The 21,995-nt window shown below is 47.7% G+C and overlaps 1 protein-coding gene across 1 annotated transcript in view; it reads right to left on the bottom strand.

Moving 5' to 3' along the window:
• The window catches only part of LOC119456450 (galactosylceramide sulfotransferase), a 364,759-nt gene extending 343,221 nt beyond the window's left edge, over positions 1–21,538 (bottom strand). Inside the window, exon 1 of the mRNA XM_049669875.1 lies at positions 21,106–21,538. The gene's annotated coding sequence lies outside the window, so the exon portion shown is untranslated. The remainder of the gene's footprint in view (positions 1–21,105) is intronic.
• Between the last annotated feature and the right edge of the window lie 457 nt (positions 21,539–21,995).

Here is a 21,995-nt window from a genome sequence, read left to right as displayed (position 1 = left end):
GTTCTAGCTACTCTTGCGCGCGTTCGAATATCGAACGCGGCGCCAGCCTTCAAACGACGGCATAATGCACATACCTCCACGTCACTGAGAATCTAATGTACGCTGAAGAACAACAGGTCGTCGCCATGAATCCCTCCACAACAGAGTGCTGTATCTTGAGTGCTATAGCACACATGTAGCTCCACTGGTCGATAAAACCCATTAATTATTAATGAATATTGCTCCCGCTATACACACAAGCCGGTTGATTTTTACAGTACAAGCAACCATGCCTACTCGCATCCGGTGGCTGTAGAGTTCTCGCAGTTACTACGAGAGCAACTGTGCGTCATCAGCGGCAGGTGCGATGCTCGGCCTGCGGAAGTCTCGCTGTTATTAGGGCAGATAATGCCGTCTGATCTAGTGCATCCGGGAAATCTCGGTCTCGTAGCACCCAATGGCGACTTCCTTCAAAGCTGAGCAAGAGTCTTTCATGCCTCCGGGCTGCGTTTATCACCCACCGATACTCGAAGAAACCGACTGGCAAAACTATACAATAAAGTCGCCAAGAAGTCGCGTTGAGTGCGCGGATATACGGCCAACGATATGCGAGGTTCGTGTTTTAGTACTTGTAAAACTCGTGACACCTGGTCATCACGTCCGAGAAAAATCGTTTTGTTCTGAACGATATGATTCTCCTCCGATTTTGTCCTGAAGCTCCTGACAACCGCAGGCGCTGCAGACCACATTGCGAGAAGAGAAACATCGGCTTGATTTTCGCTCCCCTGAGCATTCCTGTTTAAGCGCTTCGATCCCTCCGACTACGTGCCCAGCTCGTACGCTTTGATAAATCGAAGTTATTAATTACAGCTTCTCGTACGAAGCTCCGTAATGTGAATGAAGAGGAATGGTAGGGAGGTCTACCAGATGCGCGTCCTGTTTGCTACCCTACGCACGGGAAAGAAGAAAGAAAGGAGAGGGAGGGAAGCATTACTGCGAACACGTAGCGCTGCCCGTCACGCCAACAATCGGTTAATGAGGCCAGTAGGTTTCATAAACTGATGTAACGAGCACGTTGCATTGTAAGCCTGCGACGCACCCAGCCAATGTCAAGAGACTTCGAAAATTGTCTGCGATCTAGAGAGAAACAAAGGGAAAGAAAGACAAAGTTTAGCCAGCGCAAATACCGGCGGGCTACCCTGTGCTGGGAAAAGGGGTAAACGGAATAAAAGGTGATAGAAGAAAAAAAATTGAAGTAAGAAAAACTCTAGACTGTTCAATATAGTCAGAACAATGTCGCGTTGACGACATAACGATGACAACAAGACCCGTTCCACTGTCTATTCAGAGCTGCGCGAGTCAAATACGCGTGTGCGCGCCATTCCAATATGAAATTAGCTAGTATAGGCTTTCGTAAAAGCCATCCCTCACCAAAGGTGGCACAGTAGCATCAATGCGGAAGCAGCCTGACACTGTTCCACTATAGTGCACCGCAGGTGAGTGTACAGGAAACATGTGGCGAGCTGTAACGCAGATATTTGCAAGTACAGATGCCGAAAGAGGCCTCGCCTCCTCTTATCAATGTTCGACGCCACCACAGGAGGGCCGCACTCGCCTTGACCCCCGACGGGGACCAACCGAAGTGGGGAGGGAGGGGGGGGGGGGGGGGGCAGCGCCCGCGTTGTACCCCCTCTGGAGAACAATAATAGCGGCGCCAATTGGTCTCGATAAGACCCCGCTCGACGCTGGAAATATCCCCTAATTGTGTCGGGGTAGGACCACACGACTCCGCGTGGCAGGCGAAGCACGCACGCGTCGTGCGCAGCCACGCGGAGAACGAGCGGACCGTGACATGGGAAAAGGGTTGTAGTACGTGCGCATAGAAGTAGGCGCGCACAACAGCGCGTGTCGAATGCCTGCGGAACAGGCCACGTTGTCCGGCGACCTCGGCTATTAATGAAAGACGACATAGAGGTCGTCCCTTCGGCAAATGGTTCGGCACAAATCTGGCGATGCAAGTCGCTTCCCGCGGTTGCTTGCCCGCGACCGACGAACGCGAGTTGCGGAAACAGTATAGTGAGCAGCGGTAAGTGCAGAGAGCGTCCACCTTGAATTTTCGGCACAACAAATGCGATCATCAGAGAGCACGTCTGCGGGTTTTTATAGAAAATGCTTGTTTTACGGTTCGAGAATGTAAACGTGCAGGTGGGGCATACACATTAGTTCATCTATCGCATCCGTTTCCCCCTCCCCCTGCACAGGGTAGCCAACCGTTGAAAATCTCTGGTTAACCTCCCTGTCTTTCCTTTTCCTTTCTCTCTCTCTCTGTCTGCTTCTATAGACTTCGCTAAACTCTGTGCGCTGTAGTTAGACCTAAGTAAACTGAGTCTTAAAGCCTCCCTTTCTGTAACAAACATTCGTGGTTTGGCCGAAGGTGGTGTACGCCGCTGATAGTATCGACCATCAATAGAAACAAAGACGCAATGACGGTGCTGACCTGCCGCTAGCAAACGCCCCTTCTGCTAACGTGTTGGTGGGTAACACTGACGTAAAGAACAACTTTGACCTTGCTCCAAGGCTGCGCAAGGTGCAGCATTGCATTAGTCACTTTTGCTGCTTTCTTGTCACCTGTTCCGGCGAAGAAAAGGAACATTTTCCGGGGAAGCTTTACGACGTTCCCCACGAAATAACTCGCTTCCCATTTAATTCCTTCTTATTCCTAACACCCTTTCTTAAACTGCCAGAAACCGCATATAATTTCTAATCACCTTTAGCTGTTAATATTTCACACAAATGTTACCGTTCACCGCAATAAGCCGACTTATATAAGTCACTAGTGCTGCCTTGTTGTAGTGCACTAAGCAACAGCCAGCACTGATGTCGTCGTACAAGCGCATTAGCGTTTTTATTTATTTATTTATTTTGCCCGCGCAATTACCTTGACCTTCGCTCAGGGGCGCAGACAGGGTGGTTATGGCGCAGGAGTCAGGATACGTGACGTTGTCGCTGGCCCGCAGTACAATTTAATCACACAAGAACGTCACGAGCATACGCAATCCGACACACACTAGTATACAGGGACTGCATCCGTTCTCGCAATATGTATGGAAATACGCACGCCTCCTACACTTCCAACGAACATTCAAGGCCTGGCGTTCAGTATAGTTTTGTAAATACGCAAACAAAACCTCGGCAGCTATGCAGACCCCAAGAAATACGGTCGCCGCGACCGGGAATCGAACCTACGACCTCGTGCTCAGCATCCCAATGAGTCACCACAGCGCGTCATCTATATAACTACTAATCTTGATTATATCGCGGTGTCGAAGTGGATCCTTATGCCAGAGAAAAAATGACATCATGCGGGATTCTCGAAACGACTTCGTTCTTCCAAATTTAAGGCGTATATTTTGCCCTTAGATCGGAGGCCTGATTGCGTCGTAGGAGGCAGTAAACAAGCCTTGAGCCGGACGCGCGGCGAAGTCGGAGCTTCCTTCCAGCCGGCTTGGCGATAAGCAAATACCAGCTCCGGCGCGTCGCAACGGGGCGTCGGTCGCAGCCCGTCCGCCATCCGCCGGTTGATGGCGGCGTGCGGCTTTTCGCGGGACGAATCGGATACTTCGGGGTTCATGTTAAGGTGGTGCTACTCCTGGGAAGCTGGTTTCCTTCGAACGATCTCTTCATCTATCACGTTGTAACGCAAATATAATACGAAATTGAGCAATTAATAGGTCAGTCTGTTGACTAAGTGGCGCATTGGAGACTAGATATATAGTTGATTAATCTATACATTGATTGATTGATTGATTGATTGATTGATTGGACTGACTCAGCTTAAGATTTCCAAGAAATATAGAAGCTATAAGAGACGCCATTTGGGAGTCTGCAGCTGAAGTTCGGAAAGCACCTTCCGCACGCGGTGATCGAATATGCGACATCGAGGTCAGCAGCTAAACACCACACCGACTGAGCTACCACGGCAGTTAATTAATAAATCTTAACCTATTTTGGTATTATCTTTACCTGAAAATGTACGTACGCCCAAGGTGCGAAACGGTGGCAGCTATGGCTACCACATTGTTGCACACAACTGTTGGGCGCGGCATCAGTTGCAGGAGGCACATGCAGCGGCGGCGCGCAAACAGAATGCTCCAGAGAAGTATACAGATATTGCCTTCTCCTATCCCGTCTTTGACTTGCTACCAGCGTCGCTCAACTTGTTTCACCTGGCGAATTACTGTCTCGTGGACCACAGTACGCACAGAAAGCGATGCCTCGTCAAGCAATGCTGCTATACATAGCGCTCGCGCATCCTCTATGTCCATGCAATAAAAAGGAAAACAAAATGTAGGAGCGTCCCGGAAATGAATTGTTTCAGAATCAAGACCCGATGATGTGCCTTCCGTTTTTTCAACCTTTAATTAATATTTCATCATTCGCATGACGCCATCGTGAAGACCATTACCGGCCAGGTATATATAGCTACCGCGCGCCAACAGCCCAAGTCGACGCCCAAGTGCCACTCGAATGCTGCTGTGACGGAAATCGCTCCTAAATTGTGTCCGCCTATAGACCCTTTCACTGTTTACAAACATAGGCCCTGCACGGCTTCCGGTTTTGCCCTCTGACGTAGCTGCGAAGTGTAACTGGCAAAGAAGCAACCATGCGTTAAAACATAGCGGACTGATAAGGCACGTGACCGGAAGTTTCTTGGGGGCGGCGCGCTCGCTGCTGTTATCGCGAGCATGAAACCGTCTATAGGCACACAAAGATCAAACGACGAAACTTGCCCAAGTGCTAGGGCTCCATTTACAAGGTTCCTGAAAGCTTATCTTCGAGAGCCTCGTATATTTCGAAAGAAACTTGGACAACATTGAAAAGCAAAGCATTCTAGTAACATTCTCTCCAACACCCAACACCCGCCGTGTAGGGTAGCAAACCGGACGTACGTCTGGTTGACCGCCAGGCCTGCCTTTCCTTCCTTCTTTTCCTCCTCTCCAACACCAACTTCGGTACACGCTCAAGCGCGTATGTTTTCCAGACGTGCGTCGCGAGCGGGCTATTCTCTGAAGGAAAATGTGCCACCGGATACAACCCATGCTCGGCGTTCGCGGCGGAGACGGCGCATCAGCCGTCGAGAACGTCGCCCGACAACAGCGAAACGAGAACGAGGGTGCGCGCTTCACGCTGCCTTCAAACGCCGCACCCAGCCTCGTAAGCCTTGTCGTGACGCGATAAGCGGGACACTGGAGAGCGGCGCAAGCAGCTAATGATGCCACTCATATAGGGATTCATTTCCAGAATGCATTGGCGCCTGCGTCTCGCAGCGACCTTCGTTCAAACATCCCTAACGGAATTCACGTCAGCGCTGGAGCGCCACTTGAATCCTCCTGCTTTTGCAGCACGAGGATTTAAACTCTGTGCATTCCATCACCTCCTGGTGACGTCGAGTTTACTCGCATCTATTGTGGACCGAATAAAGTTGTTTCACTCACTCACTCGCTCACTAGGTGACTCGCTCACTCACTCAACTCCTGGTCTGACTAACGGACCTCATTATACGCCGCTTTCAGGGTCACCCACTTTCGTTATAAACCTACATGAATTAAGCTAACTTATTTGTGTGCGTTTAACAACTTTTAGTATATTGCAATTCATGAAGACAATGCGAAAAGTCTTCCTTGTGATCTTCATGAATCGCTATACGTTTTTTGCACTAGCAGCTCATCGTAATAGCTTACAATGGCACGCGTTTACTTGTACATACATATGTCATTCCGATGGCCCCGAGATATTAAACCTTGAAGCTGATTAGCTCCAAGCAGAATCAAAAGTGCATTCACAGTTTTGAAGAGCCATCATCTACATCCCATGATATACATCAAGTTTCTGATTACCACTTCGCAATATATATCATATGTGTCCACTCCTTCCTAATACAAGACCATGGTCCCAGTGGTCACTAAGTAAATGAAAACCACCGGATCATATATATTCCTCATTCTTTAATAGTTCAAATAGCCAATTACACCATCACATCTTAATAGCCATAATTGGAAATACATAATTCCCACCATAGTACAGCTTCGCTGGTCTTCCATCTCCACCGCAGCGGAAGGGCTGACAGTTTTTTTATAAGCGATATACTAAAAAAAACGTAGGCGTTACTCGACACCAGAGGCTATAATAGCAGCACTGAGTGCGGCGTAATCTGCAGCTATAATGCAACAACGACGGCGTGAAACACGATTAGCACAGCCTTGAACTACATGCCGTCATCCCGTCGGCCGACGTCGCATGGCTACTGGAACTGCGCGGAAGGCGTGCAGTTGTCTCAATTCCTTTTAGAAGTTTATAAACTGCGCAAGAAAACGAAGACACAAGAAGGAAAACACACACGACACCACGAGCGCTCGTGGTGTCGTGTGTGTTTTCCTTCTTGTGTCTTCGTTTTCTTGCGCAGTTTATAAACTTCTAAAAGCTATGAACCAACTAGCCCACCAGAACGTCCTACTGAAGTCTCAATTGCGTTCGCGCGCCGCGAGCATAGTGAAACGCGAGTTCGTTCTGCTATAACTACAGTCACCGGGAAAACCGGCTGGAGGAGTCGTGTTGGTGCGCTACGCTGCATTTAAAAGATGCGAACGCGTGCCGCTTAATAGAAATTGCTCTGACTCAGCCGCATTGTGCAACGGTTACGCGTAGCCTGGGAAGCGGATGCAGAGGACAAAGGGGCATTCGGAGTCCTAGATTCGACGCACGCACTTTTGACGACAAAAGCTGCCTATGTGGAATCGAGAGTTGCCCGGTCTCGAGCGCTTCGAATTTAGGTGAAATGGCCTTATATGCGCGCGCCTCATTTGATTGACCTCGATTCTGTATTGCGCACGAGCTGCCCATATACCGCGGGGCGTACTCCGCGTTTAATTAGCTTGGAGCAGGCGTTCGCTCGGAGTTATATCGAACCTCGATGGGCGCTCGAAGAGGCGCACGAGCGCGATGCAGTGAGCGGCGAGTATTATAATTCGGCGCAGCGGACTTGAAACCGCGAAAAGACTGCAGATTCAGAAACCCTTTAACTTACCTAGGAATCCAATATAAAAGAGATTTGATTCCCACTATCTAGATTAACGTTGAGACTCCTGCTAACTAGTACTTCTTTTTCCTTGGGGGTTATGGGTTTTGAGAAAGGGGAGGGGCAGGGGGAGGGGGCATTTAGAGAATATTCGAATGTGCCAGATTAGAGATAACGTGACAATTCAAATGCGCACGAGTGCTGGTGTTATTGCTCTTTGCATATGTTCGATAGGAGGTCGCCGGAAACTTGAGCAGAAAACGAATGTTCGTAAAATGTCTATATCACCAAATGTCGCGAAAAGTCGAGGACGACGAATCGATTATGGGCATAATGATGACAACAGAAGAGGTTTTTCTCGTACAATACCGGGCCGATATTCCTGATCGATGGCCTATATCGATACTTCCGCTTTTGCTTGGCGTAATGCCCTGCGCGACGCATATCTGGAGCGAACGGCGCCATTTCTTTGAGCTTGAGAACTATACCGTGTGTTTCAGCGAACACTTTCAAACACCTTTAAAGGTTGCCCGTGGTAGATAGCACAATTCTAGTTCATGAGCTGGTCTACTCGAAGACGCGGACATGCAAAAAAATTGAAACGCATAATCGAAAAATTAACAAAAAATCACAAATTAAGTTTTTAACTAATTACCATATGGCCCATATTGCAATTAACAAATTCAATTATTCAAATGATCAATAAACCAATGTACGAGTCCTTTAAATTTGAGAGAAAAAGAAGCACCAGAGAGCACTTTCTATGCACCTTCCCTCAGTACTACGATGAAAATTCTTCGATCGCGGCCACATTCATCGCAGTCGCAGAAAGCCATGTATGCTGCTGCAACTTTTGCAGTGCGCGGGACCCACTTATAACCCTGTGCATACTCTCGTGTACACGCAGTGTTCCTGCTTTTTCTCTTTCTATTCCCCTTATCCCCAGTGTAGGGTAGCAAACCAGGCACTCGATCGTCTAGTTGAGTTCCCCGCCTTCCCTCTCGTTGCTTTCTCTCCCTCTTATCCGCGACAGTTGGAAAGCAGGAGAAAGGGTTTCCCGCCGCCTTTCCGCGGTTGCCTCACCAGGAAGAGCATCTTGGCGACGTGCCTACGGCAGCCCAGCTTTCTTTCTGGACGGTTACGCTTTGCAGCAGACAATAAAAAAGGAAACATTTGAAGGTCGCAGCCTGGACAGTCTGCAGCCATAGAATAGCCATTTAGTGGCTGCCAGAAGTCAGCGCTATCGCTATTTTGTTACCCATAGATTTTTTTTTTTTTTTTTTTTTTTGTCTGCGACAGCATAAGCCGTTTAAAACGTTCTCAACTTTATCTAGCGCGCACGCGGGCGTAAACACGACGTTCGTTATCTCAATGGAACACTTTTGAGGAAGCCCTGCCTGACTGGATATCAGAGTGCACCATTAAGAGCAAACGACGACACCTTGATTACAGAAGTCAGAAAGAACAGAGGACGCGGCTGCAACAGCTTTAGAAATATTGGAGTTGTGAAAGCGGAAAAAGCGTGTATCGGCTTTTGTGTTTAATGCCACAAAACCCAGACAGCATTAAACGTTAAAGAAAATTAAAACTTGTTCACCCTATGCCTGGCCATGGAGAGTACATTCGTAAAACACGTACAGAAAAAATGTAATTGAGTAAAATTTAGTTAGAATAGTAATTATTCAATAATTGATTTTCTTAACTAACCACAACTAAAACTCGCTCCAGCATGTCAAAGACGCTACTCTGGGCCTTTCGATATGTTTTTCGCGTTTGAATTAGAACTTTGAGCTGTCAAACTCCACACAGCAAAATGGATATGTTGGTCTTTGTGGAGTTCAAGCCACGCTAGCTCGGCTCTTTTGAAAGTGTACGTGTGAGAAGTATAGGCGTATGTCATAATGTAAACACCTCCAGCGGCGTTCGCTGTTTATAAAGAGTGTTGCACGCTCTGTTTACATGCGTGACTGACAACTTTTTATGCTTCAGCTTTAGTGGTTACAAATATTTAGTGTCGGCTTAAAGTGCTACCTGCAATCTCCCGGATCTTTCGCAGCAACCTTACCGATATTTTTTACATCGAGGAAACAAAAACAGAACCTGCAATTTCGACGCGTGCGTATCGCTGTGTGCAAGCGAGCGACTTAAACGTATGCAACGACACTGATCCACGAAAAGAGATATATAGCGCGCTGAAAGCCGGTCCTGGGAAAGCTTGCATACAGAGAGCTCATTCCCGGGAAATAAAATAACAGACCCTCGCGAACACGACAGGAGAGGCGCCTGTAAGGACAAGTCCAAGGCTCGCAAGTGCCGGCGGGCCCTGTTCAATTATTCGTGGGAAAAAATTCGCTGTCGCTCCGGGTAGACATTGCGGCTCGCCGCTCATTGATCAGACACTTGGCCGAGTAGAACTTAAGGCGCAGAAAAGAGAACAGTCACAAATACAAGAATGCAAAGCGCCCGGAATGGGCAGTCACTGCACATGCAACTCAAGCGATTTGCCAGCGTTTTTTTCTTTCATCTTCATTATTCCGTCATTAGGTTTTTGCACGATGTATGTCCAAGAAAAATATTAAAATCTTGTTGAAAGCGTAAGTGGTTTGTGTCGCCCTGTCTACGAAAAGCTTGAACCTGAACGACAGAAATCCATCTGATCAACTGTCGCCCTGCATTACACAATACTGCTATATTTTGCGTACGAGTACTAAGAGTGCCCAGAGCTTACAGAAGGCGGTTTCTCCGAAAGCGATTTTCCACAAATCCTCGGCACGTCGCTGGGTTCGACACCTTGCTTGTTGGTGTGCTGTGGGTTTCAAAGCACATCATGTTTGTCATATAGCATGGGCGCGTGACAGGCTACGTATCGACACCACAAAAGTAAGCTTGTTTGTTTTTTCGGAGAATTCGCGATACATTATACTTTAGGCACCAACAGTACATTCATTGATTGATTGATATTTAACTACCTAATTAGAAATTGCATATGGCGCAAACACGTAACAATAGACAAGGGCACTTAAAGTACAGGAACGAAATAAATACGCATGAAGTAAAAACACTACTGGCACCGACTATAATGCATTGATATATAAGGAATTGTGCTCCAACACACACACGAGTTAAATAAATATGAAATATTTTTTACAGCAACAACAGAAGAGTACGAGAACTACTTCATAAATACGATTACGCACAAACGTATACAACACCTATAGGAAAAAGTTCTCAGAAGAACGAAGGGGTGCCATAAAGAATCGCAAAATCTAAGAATCTACAAACTACGTCACAACAAGGCGCCATTATATACTAATTTACAGTTGATTTAGAGAGGCGCTTGTTTCTCGGCCCAAGAAATAACATGTCTGGAAAGGCCACCAAAACCGCCACCCCTTCCTCTTCACCCACCTTCTACCTCTACAGTAACGTCAATGCCACTAGTTTAAATCACGTGTCCAGTTCGACAAAAATATTTACTAGCACGAAGTGTGTGCTTGTCAGTTGTGTTTGTGATTCTATAGTGCGTGGAGCTTTTTTCTTTGTTGCTTTTATTTTTCAGCGTCCGAGATGCTTTTAGGCGGTTTTGGGAGGAGGCCTATATTCTCAGTAGTCTACATTTATAATTACAAACAAAAAGAAAACCAGTGGTCCACTTTTCTCGAGGTCTGTATTATATTCCGCACTACATAAAGCCACGAATCAGGATATAGCCTCGCACAACACGGGGCAGTGCATGTGCGACTTTGTTCCTCACATGCACGCACACCTATACTGCCAGTTAAACGGAACTAGCGGCAAGGACAAGCTCAGGCAACAGAACACAACGGAATAAACAGAAAACATCGGCGGTCTAACAATGACGGTGCGCCGAGGCCGACGACAGCGCCGTCGGACGAGGCGGCGGCCAAAGAGTTGCTGCACACACACCACCGAGCTGCAGGGGATCGGTGCGACAAGCAAGCGCCGCATTGTTCTCGGCGCGCGGGCGATGCACACTTTAATTAGTCGCGGAACAAAAAAATAAAGGAAAATAAACAGGCGAGGAAGAAGTGGAGGAGGGGAGGGGCTCCTCTTCGGCCGGGTGGTCTCCTCTCGCAGCGAGCGCATGCGGCGACGGCCGCGCGCAATTAGTGGGAGTCCCGTCGGCTTTAAAAACCTTGACAGGAAACAAACGAGCGCGCTCCTCTCCACTCACCGCTCGGCAGGGAGTCAAAAGGCACACGCTGCGCAGACGCACTGGGCCCGTGGTGCGCACGCGACACTGTGTACCCGCGCTTTAAGGCAGTTAAGTGCAGGCGCTTTTAGTCCGGAGAGGCGGAGCACCGAGCAGGCACGCCTATTCTCCAACACGGACCGAACGAGCTTCCGGAGATTAGCGTAAGGGAAGTGTGGCGTTGCAATCATCCAACAGCTGACTGAATGGGAATGACGGAAATGCAAGCTGAAATTATTAGTAAATTGTGGGGTCTAACGGTCCCGCGAATCTGAAGATTCACACAATCCCGCAATCTGCATGTGAAGGACGCCGCAGTGAAGGGACGCCGCAGTGCAGCGTGCGCCTAAATATAAGTACACGAACGTTTTTCTTTTGCATATCGCCCCTATCGATATGCGACCGGGAATCGCACCCGCGACCTCAGCAGCAGAACGCCGCAGCGACTACACCACCACGACGGGTGGGAATGAAGATGCAGGTTACGCTCCGTATGTAGCCTGCTCCGTACACGTCGTGGGTGTCATAACGTAGTGTATGCTTACTTTGTCTCGTGCATCAGGGATTCATTGTTTTGTCTAGCAAGCGTTGCCTCTGGAGGCATCCTGCCGTAGCTTCGGCGGCAGCGGTTATACCGCCATAATGGAGGCTACTGCCGCATTAATTTTTCATTAAACATACGCAATAAAAGACGAGTAATCTGTGCTCGAGCCGTAAATTGTTCTGCTCTGTAGTGTTAGAAATGAGTTGCTCTAGAGACATTGACGTAGAAAATTTCTCGGCTATTCCGTTTTTCTATGTTTTGTCTGCAGCACATGACCAAGTGAACACATTATACTATTACGACTAACTTCTACTCTATACTACTGATGATTAATGATGATGATGATGATGATGATGATGATGATGATGATGATGATGTCAACGATTACGCTCTGGACGCCTTCGTTTTTTTTTTTTTTTTTTTTTTCAGGCAGTAAAGTTTGAGGTACAGTGACCTCATTATAGGTCGTCTGCTATTGAATGCAACCAAGAGAACTATAGGAGTTTGTTAAAGCGAAACATCAGTCATCACGAGACACGAACCTGCTTTCTCTCAGTTGCCTGTTTGACTGCCGAGGTGCTTTAGCGTGCCAAACGTCGTCGGATATGTAATGGCGCGAAGCCCGACAGTCTGCAGGAAACATAGCGCGTTCCGCTTTTAATTCTGTGCGAAAAGATCGAACTGAACTAGATATTTCACGCAATGAGTCGATGTACGACGACCTGATTTTTTTTTTTTTTTTTTTTTTTTGTAGGTCACTATTGTAAGCAAAGAACATGGCGCACATGACAGGCTAAGAGAAGAAGATTTATGTGCCAGAGCCCCGCTAGGAAATTTAAGCAACTTGGCACGCCCTTATCGCAGAATCCGCTCATCGAAAAATGTAGTTTCACTAATTTTCTGGTACCTTCAGCATAATTAAAAGCGTAACGCAGCCGAGCATATTACGAATTTTCAATTTTCCAGGCAGTTTGTCCGCAACACAAATGTGAATCCCACGCTTGAGCTTATTGAAGGAAGATCAAATATGGAACATAAACAATTTCAAGTGAAGTATAATAATACTAGGAAAACACCCGCCCTGCCACTTCGGATATTTACCCGATCAAAGACAACGTCAGAAAGCACGAAATAAAAGAATCCGCTACGTGACCTCACAATGGCACCGTGAACAAATATCGAGGCGCTTAGCTTACAACTCCGTTTTCTAAAACATTCACATTTTATTGAGATAAGCGGATACAATATAACTTCTCTTCACCGCATTTGTGGTTTACCAGCACAGATGTCTTGCGGGTCCAGGTGAATAACGTCGTGTGCAGAAGAAGTCGGACAGCGTCATGATGAAAGGGAGCATTCAAAAAGCTGAGCCCGTCATCGCAGTATAGACAAGATTCACAACCACCTGGATAGAATTGGTCGGACAGCTTGAAACTATGAAACAGAAACTGTAACGTTACAAAGTGGATAAAACAGAAAAGCTGACATGATCAAAACGATTAAAGTTAACGGTTCAACTTACGTGACCCAATATTGAAAAATAATGAACATATTGTGCCATTTCTTGTATGGTTAAAGAAAGAGGGACGGACTTCAATAAGCAGTTACAGTGCTAAATACCCAATAATATGTCCTACCACGCTCAGTATTATGCTTTGACTGACCCAAGAGTAAAAGTTCTTGCTCACTGTAACATGATTTGGCATCTCCAACTATATGACTTCATTTGAATACCCATTTTGGTTGCATTCGTAGATACAAGAAACGGCGGTGATCGTTCATATATAATATACGCAGCATCGTCCATGATGCGAACGGCTCCTACACTTAAATCTGATGACAAAAAAGCACAACTGCACGAACAGCGAGCTCGATTTCCTAGCTAATGCGATAGAAATTAGGCTATCTAACGCCGATGGTTATCACAAGAGGGTGTTGCAGATTGATGGCCACACACTCCAGTCGCTTTTAACTTTCTCCGAGACAATGGTTTCAATGAGATGCTTTAATTATGCATATTGTACTACATGTGAAGCGTCCGTATGCCTTCTGTGTATCATTTATCAACGCATTCACGTGAAGTAGTATGCTAAGCGTGCTGCCAGGCCAACCTACCCAGTTTTCGTGAGAGAACCTCTCTCTGTCTTTCTATCCAGTGCTATTGAGAGATGTGATGTGTTTGCGCTGCCATTGTCGCGACGAGGCTAACGACATGAGCGTCCCTATATGTTTCTCACAACCCAGCTGTGCGCCGATTAAGGCATTTCCTCCTAACCCACTTAACCGTGAAAACGATGACGTATGATGGCGGAAATAAAATTACAGCGAAATTTACGCATGTATACCACTTCCTTGTGCTGAAATAAGCTGCGCTGCGACAATTTAATTCAGTTAGGTTAGATCTAATGCGATCACCTTCAGATGGCTTCAAACTGTGAAGTAAAACGTACACGCTTGCAACGCTGCTCCATGATGACGGCCTGCTCGTTTAAAGGAGCCGATAGCGCGACTCGTAAATGCGGCACGCTAAGCAGGAAGAGGAGGAAAGCGGAGCAGCAGGAGGAATTTTACTGCTGCTGCTGCTGCTAAAACATCGAGAGACGAGAGCGAAGGCAATCGGAAAAAGGAATGAGCGATGCAAAGCCACCGCTGTCTGACGGGAAAATGTCTGTGCTGAAGTATTGAACATAACGCTCGCGCCTCTTCCATTGGAGAGCTCGAGCCAACTTGCAGCGAGCTGAGTGTGGAAAAAAAAAAAAAAAAAAAACACGCAAGAGTTTTCAGCAATTGGTCGCGACTCTGAAAACCATTCATTAACGCCAGTGCGAAGGACGGTCTTAAGGGAGGTCGGCGCTCTTCTGTCGTTTTCTTTTCAGCATGAGAAACTGGCGCGTCCCAGTAATTTGCGCCTGGCGTACAAAACGTCCGGCTGGCTTCCAACAAATGAGTCTTTTTCGACGCTCAAAAGCGATAATAAACTTCCGGCGACGCGAGCAATGTACTTTAAACTCTGCCATCGCATTTTCTTTCATTCTAAGTTTTTTTTTTCTTTCTTCTTTCCAAGATTTCTTTTTCTTTCTTTCTTCTATGGAAACAAGAAGTTTATGCGCATCGGCTGCCGTGCGCACGAGATAAACGAGTCCATTGGATGCGGCGCGCGCTGCTGTCATCCGCCTTTCGGGTCTCGCAAGGCTGCGGTGTTGTTTTCTTTGTTCATTGCGGCAAGCTTCCAGCCTCGCAGCTTGCAAAGCGACGTGAACACGAGAGTTTGAACAAGAAAAATGAAAGCACGCGAAGAGGTGGCCGCCGGGAGAAGTTCTCGGAAAATGTCTCCGGAACTGTTAATTAGGTGCGCGGTTCACTCGAGAAGTTTTATTATTTTTCCGATCTTCCTGAAAGCTAGAAATATGGACGATGTACTGTGGGCGGATATCATATTCTCCACGTTTAATGAACAACAAAAAGCGTAACAGCAGTTGCCTGCGATACAGCACGGCAAGTCGAGTTCCGGAGGTAGAGAAAAAAATAAACAACTCATTAATAGAAGGGAAGTAAACTCAACTCTCGGTAAATTTCTCATTTACGGCTAAAAAGAACACTCACTCTCTTCAAACTTCAATAGGCGCGCTCCGCTATGTCGCGCTACACGTGCATCCAATCTTACCCCAAGTAAGAAAAGAAAGGAAGAAAGCAAGGAAAGCAACGAAAAAGATTAACTGTATTTTACTTCCGAGTGCGTGGCGTGTATGCGACAGCGAGAAAAGGGCGAGTGGAGAGAATACGGAGGCCGCCTCTTATCCGCCAGTTCCATCGGAAACTGGAACGTAACCATATCGATTACTCAAAAAGGCTTGCTGAACATCGGTATGACAAAACAGAAACGGCGTATCCGATAAACGAAATGCAATCTTTGAACACATATGGTCTCTTTCTCGTTTTAACATTCGCATAACTACGTCTCGAGAAAGAGTTTTCGCCTCTTCTTGTAGTGATCTTATTTACATAAGCTTAAGTCTTCTTCGCTTGTCAAAAAGCAAATGCGAGGCACCTATAGCTTGTGCGCGCGTCGCCCGTGCCTTCCCCTTTCGTCCACGCGTTTGTTGCGTAACTCACAGCACAAATCATTACCAACTCGCCCAGCTTTCAGTTCTCCTACCAATAGTTAGCGCGTTATGGCGTTCGCGTTGTGTCTTTTTATACCGGTAGAAAACCTGCCGCGATTCTGATTAGATTTCCTGCATTTCCCGCTCACCCTCGTATACCCGCAGTAGTTGTATAACATATCCATACACCGGGTAGCCAGCCGGTACTAGCTATCCTCCCTGTCTTTCCTTCCCTTCTTTCTCTCCATACAGCGGTGCTCAGGCTCTGTTATTATGAGGAATGCGCGAACGATTAACCGTGAAGAGAAATCGGGTATGAAATACATCATAAGAACTATAAAACTTGAGAGAGAGAGAGAGAGAGAGAGAGAGAGAGGGAGAAAAGTCATAAGGGAAAGGCAGGGAGGTTAACATGGCTGAGCCCGGTAGGCTACCCTGCACTGGGGAAGGGGGGAAATGGATTGAAAGAGAAGGAAGAGAGAAGTTCACACCTTGCACATTTACACAGTCCAGCGTTCATCGCCGAGTTTCGTCACAGGCGGTCATACAGGCTTGTGCACTTCAAAAAACGCAGCAGCGCCTTTGTAAAACTTGAGATTATACATATCAAGGTGTACAGTGCTCGGAGGTAGAAACGCGATACTCGGAGCGCATAGCTGCCGGCGCTTTTTGCACCGACCGTGAGCGCTGGAGACACCGACCTGATGCACCGTGGTGCACAATAAAAGCGAAAGCGTTTGTGACGCGTTGCCAACGCATCTGGTCTCACAGCGATCACCCAATCACAGCGATCACTTGCAACCCTTTTGCAAGACACGCACGTCAATTCTGCGCCATATATAGATACAAAAAGAACGCAGTTCAATGCCGCTTGGCATAAAAAGAGAGAAATATCGGCGTGCTTTACATTTCTCCTTGTTCACTGTACCCTTCTTTTCATTCGTACCCCTTATTCCCTTCACCTGCAGTACAGGGTATCTAAGCGGAGATATAGCCTGGTTAACCTGCTTGTCCTTACGTTATCTTGCTAAGGCCCCCCATTCCCTTTAGTTTCTAGAAGAAATGACAAGAGGTACATTTAGGTATCGCGAGACGTGGGCACGAATAACCAATTCGGCACACTTCTATCCCTATTCCTATCTTTACCGGAAACATCCAGCAGCATGCAGCTAACACTGCATATTATAGTAATATGCTCGATGGCGGGCTTCGTGCATGAGCTGCAGTCGAGTGTGTTCGCATTAGCGCAATGTTCTCGTTCTGCATCTGAGTGCGCGTCAGGATAGCTACATATCAACTACTATACTGTGCGAATGTGCCCATTGAAAGAGCGCATATATCTCTAAAAAGGAATACAATCTTGCTTTTTGCCTAGGAAATTATGGAACATGTCATCCTAAGTTCAAGTGTAAGAACATAAAAGCAATATTCTAAATTGAAGACAGGGAATAGCTCAACTAACAAAGCATAATTTGGTCGCTTGAAAAGCCACAAATTTGATTGTGCTTGAGAGCCTGCCATGTTTGACGCTGAACTACAGTCACCTCGGCAATTTATTGTAAGAGGTAAATCTACCCGTTCGCTATTATAGGTCTCGTTATTTCGTACTCTTAACGAAAAACGTTCAAAATATGCGTTTTTCGTAAAGTGCAACAACGTACAGCAAAGAAACAACGCGTTCCGCAGTTTCGGCTATTCAACATAAGGCCCTGAAGATGAGTTTTACAATACCATTATTCTTGTTCGTTATGCAATATAATGTGAGCGCATTTTTGGGAGAATGCTTTATTACTTTAATGCGTTCGTTTCGCGCCGTGGTATCATTAAAAAAATAACTTGCCAATTTATATAGTTCGGGGGTTAATTGTAATTACCTCCACTGCAGGCAGATAAATATAGGCTGATGATGATAGTTCGTGGAAAAGCTGGCGATCAAACAGCTTCGAAAATCTGCATCTAAGCCCAAACTCAAGCTCCTATAGAGTTGCTTGTGTCCGGTTGGTACGTGACTGCGCGCAGCAAGCAGTCAGCAGGCTAAGCGAGGAAACCGAGAGAGGCAGAAATGCACAGGGAAGACGCCGGGCTTACAATTAGCTGACCTATTCACATGGAAAGTAGAGACATACCAGAGGGGCGTGAGTGCAGTACGTTAGCACAAGCATGCGAAATGTGACTGCTCAATGCAACAGACAAAACAGTCATGCGCGTTGTCTATTATTTCGAACGAGCTTGGGTGTCGCACGTTTGTTCCGCTATGCACGCGCGTATTATAATATTATGATTTACAACTACTACTACTACTACATTCAGCAATAAAAATTATGTTTTGAAGCTTAATTGATCCAAATGTTAGCATGTAGAAGAACCTGCGCGAAAAAGGCAATATGTTGAGTCACATTAAAGTTAGGTCTGAAAAAAAAAAGTTATAAAACTACCACTACCTCAGGCTTGGTAACTTTGTCTTCATTAAGAAACTTAGGTTTGTAAGCAAAAAGAATAGCCACTTTACGTCAGTTCTAAGGCATAAGAGTGATATGCAACGTCAGATGGAAAATACACAAAAGAGACGGTTCGTCCAACGTGATCTTGTTTTTCTGGCAGCTTCTCCCAGGGACTTCGTTAAGACTGTGGGCAGCGAGGCTACAACGAATAACCAGAAATGAGAAGGGAAAAAAAAGAAAAAAAAAAGAAAAAAGCAGCAACAATAACGAAAACGTCGAGTATGATAGAGAATGAACTACGCTCGCGAGAAATGCCAAAGTGACAAGTGGTTAACTGCTAGCGGCCGGGAAACGGCTCCGTCAGGACTCGCAGCTCGTTTAACTCGGCCAGTTGTCCAGCAAGGTCTCACTCTTCACGACGGCATGCACCAAATAGAATGTGTTCCACGCAATCAGCTGCGGCAAGGAATGAGAAGGGCATGCTGATCGCGGAAACGCTTGCAGCGGCCGGAGAGCCAGTGGGAAAGAACAAACAAGGAAACACACGGGGGCAAGGCAAGGCTATATTACATTGCTGTGAGGATACAATGATTTGAAGGAAAGATAACTCAGAGCAGCAGCAGCTCAAGAATTCGATCATGACCTGCGCTGTCACGCCGTGACTTGCGTAATAACGCTGTAAGCACCGCGGAAGTTTGATTGTTCGTTCGGTTATACTGCATAACGAAGACGACAGTGTTGCGAAGACAATGGGCATCCTGTTGCAAGTACACGCAGGCACGCTGGATTGCGCCGGCTTGAGACCTTTTGTTTCTCTTACCTTTATCACCCCTCCCTCTGTGTAGGGTAGCAACCGAACACTCTGCTGGGTTACCTTTCAGCTGTTATCTGTACATTCTATCTCGCTACTTGTTTAGCGCCACCTTCGAACTCTGCTGGCGTGACAGCTCGTGCTATTAGGGTGTAAGCGAATTCATCACATCGGCATCGTAACCCCGGGAGGTCACAAGGATATTCACTCCCATCGACGGACAAAGCGTTCTTTTCGGCCGCACTTCAACGCATGACAAGTGTACTTATTTCAGAAGCATGAGAGGTCGCATGGCGTCCACTACATTGTCAGTTTCCCAATCGTGGTTCGACGACTGCTAACGGACGGTGGATTCCACTACCGAAACCACACAAAGCTATCAAAAGTTGGACAGTTTTTACGTCGCCTTACACATTTACGGCACAGTATGCGGGACTAGCAAGTATATTACACCGGAGAAGCCTAACAGGGTAAAAGTTGGACATGCCACAAAGAAATTATACTTACTAGGGGCTAACTTTCGAGCGCTGGAGACCTCCCATTAAAATTCTTTCCGCCTTCGGCGGCAGCGATGAAAGCAGTCCTTGCGAAAGGAAGCCACAATAACCACGAGTTCGGCCTCGTAAAAGCCATCCTTCAATTCATTCAGCTATCAACCAAATGTAGAAAATTCCCGAAAAGTAAAGTGCTTACATATGTCTGCCTAGAGCACTCGAGGGTTGCGTTGCAGAGAAATACACTGTAGCACCCCCAGCAGCAGCTGCGAGACTCAAGGTACTCGTATGACTTTCTGTCTCTCTTCTGTGTCTCTGTGACCGAATTAATTTTATCTCTCTCAAATTCAGTAGGAGCGCGAAAATGTTCTTTTATTTACTTCGCAGTTTACGGCACAGACGCTATAGACAGAAGTGTGCACGTTTGCATAGGAAAGAGAACAGAAAAAGGAAATCTGCGAAAGCTGATCATTGCCAGCATGCTTTGAACTCTGCGCATGCCAGGGTCGTTTCTGTCAGAGCCGAAACGGCACGCCTGCAACTTTATCGCGCCAAGTTCGCTTAGATGTGTATAAAGCAGCCCGAGTACTGAATACCGTGTTCGGTAAGCCAGATGAGGGCAGTGCAGAAAGAACAGATCGAAGAAATGTATTGAACTTCCTGATTAGTAATTCTACATACGGAAAAGCCAGATAACCGACGCCCGGGAACCGCACTGCATTCTACCGCTTTGCGGCCGTACCTATGACGACCGCCTGTACTTCGCTGTTTTAGATATAAACGACGGTACAAGCATGTTTTGTGACAGACATTAGCGCTTCGAGAGTGTGGTGCATCAAACCGAATCGACAGGACGAATTGGAAGCAGTGTGCACGAAACACCTTCGAAGAGGGACAGCGCGATAACTAACATGTGCATACAGATCCAAAAGCGGCCGACAGGGGTGGCAGGATGTCCATTCAGGTAGCCGGAGAGCGTCGGGCTCTTTGGCGGCCGATATAACTGCACTATGTGGCCACGCTGACTTTCGTTTTCGGCAGTTTTGCCCACACGTTGCGGCCACGAAGACCCTACTACCGCAATAGCCAAGTCACCTGAGTGACAGTGAAACACGCCCGCTAACAGCGCCCACAACCGAGCTCACGAATACAATGCCGGCGCTTGTTCAGTTGCCAGTCCGCACTTACGCGTTTACGACTGTTCCCACGCGTATCGCAGTCACCTCGCGCGCGCGCTGTCATATTCAGCAAAGAGGAACGGGGGTTCTTTGATCTCTCGCGACCTCTCTCACCCTCTCGCGAGAAGGGATCTGCACGCGCGCGCGCGCAGATCCCCCAAGCACAGCCGCCGCCGCAGGGAGAGCCGGCGTCGTCGCGTGCGCGCATCGGATGCAGAGCAGCAGGGATGGGATTCGCAAGGGAGGCAGAGCGCCTGTGTGACTCACCATCGAGCGCGCCGCCACCCGTTGACCGGCCCGGGGCGCGTCCGCCTTTCTTCTCGGCAGAGCCGGCGAGCACGGCCGGACAAATGGGCAGGCTTGGCGGCCACCTGAATGCCCAAATCCACTGGCGGTGGTGTCGGAGGGGCGCGAGGAATGTCGGCGGGTTGCTGTTACAGCTTCTGTTGGTCGATCCTCTAGGCCCACGACGAACAACGGCACGGCATTTGGGGCAAAAGCGGTGGCAGCGAGGTGTCCGGCCGCATGCCGCTGGCTGCAGCCCTCGGACGAAGTCGGCGTGTGGCGGCGGGAGAACGATGGGAGGGGAAAAGCACGCACACACCCACACGGTCGAAAGAAGAAAGAGACGCGTGGATCACTCCGCGGGCCGCCGCTGGCTGGCCGGGCGCGCTCGGAGTTGCTCCTCCGCTCCGCGTCTGCGGCCGCACGGGAGGAAGCGGAAACGCTTCGCGGGGCGGGACCATTGCGCGCCGCCGAGGAGGGGAGCGTCGCTCCCGCCGCCGCGCGGCGGGATGCTGCTTTTCGTTGGTTCTTGCTGCGCTGCGCTGCTCGCCATGATGCGCGCAGAGCATGGCGCAGAGAAACACGAGTCGCCACCCGAGACGATAACGTTTCCCATCGGCAGTGAAGATAGCGAGGCAAATGGCATCAACCGCGCATGCGTGGGACACCCTCCGAGATTTCTCTGAACGTGATGTGGTCCAGAGACTTCGCATACATAGTGGATCCAAGCCCGTAACAGTTGCGACAAAGCTGTCCCTGTTCGCTATACTTGTACAGTCCAGAAAAATGTATTGGGCTTTCTTGAAATGCGCTCTCCCTAATAAACCGAAAGATTGAACGAATATAACAAAGAAAAGCCATTAGGGGGTGAG

Source organism: Dermacentor silvarum, chromosome 6 (assembly GCF_013339745.2).
Source record: "Dermacentor silvarum isolate Dsil-2018 chromosome 6, BIME_Dsil_1.4, whole genome shotgun sequence".
Classification (NCBI taxonomy): domain Eukaryota; kingdom Metazoa; phylum Arthropoda; class Arachnida; order Ixodida; family Ixodidae; genus Dermacentor; species Dermacentor silvarum.
Note: the sequence above shows the minus strand (reverse complement) of the source record. Positions and strands in the feature narration are given on the sequence as shown.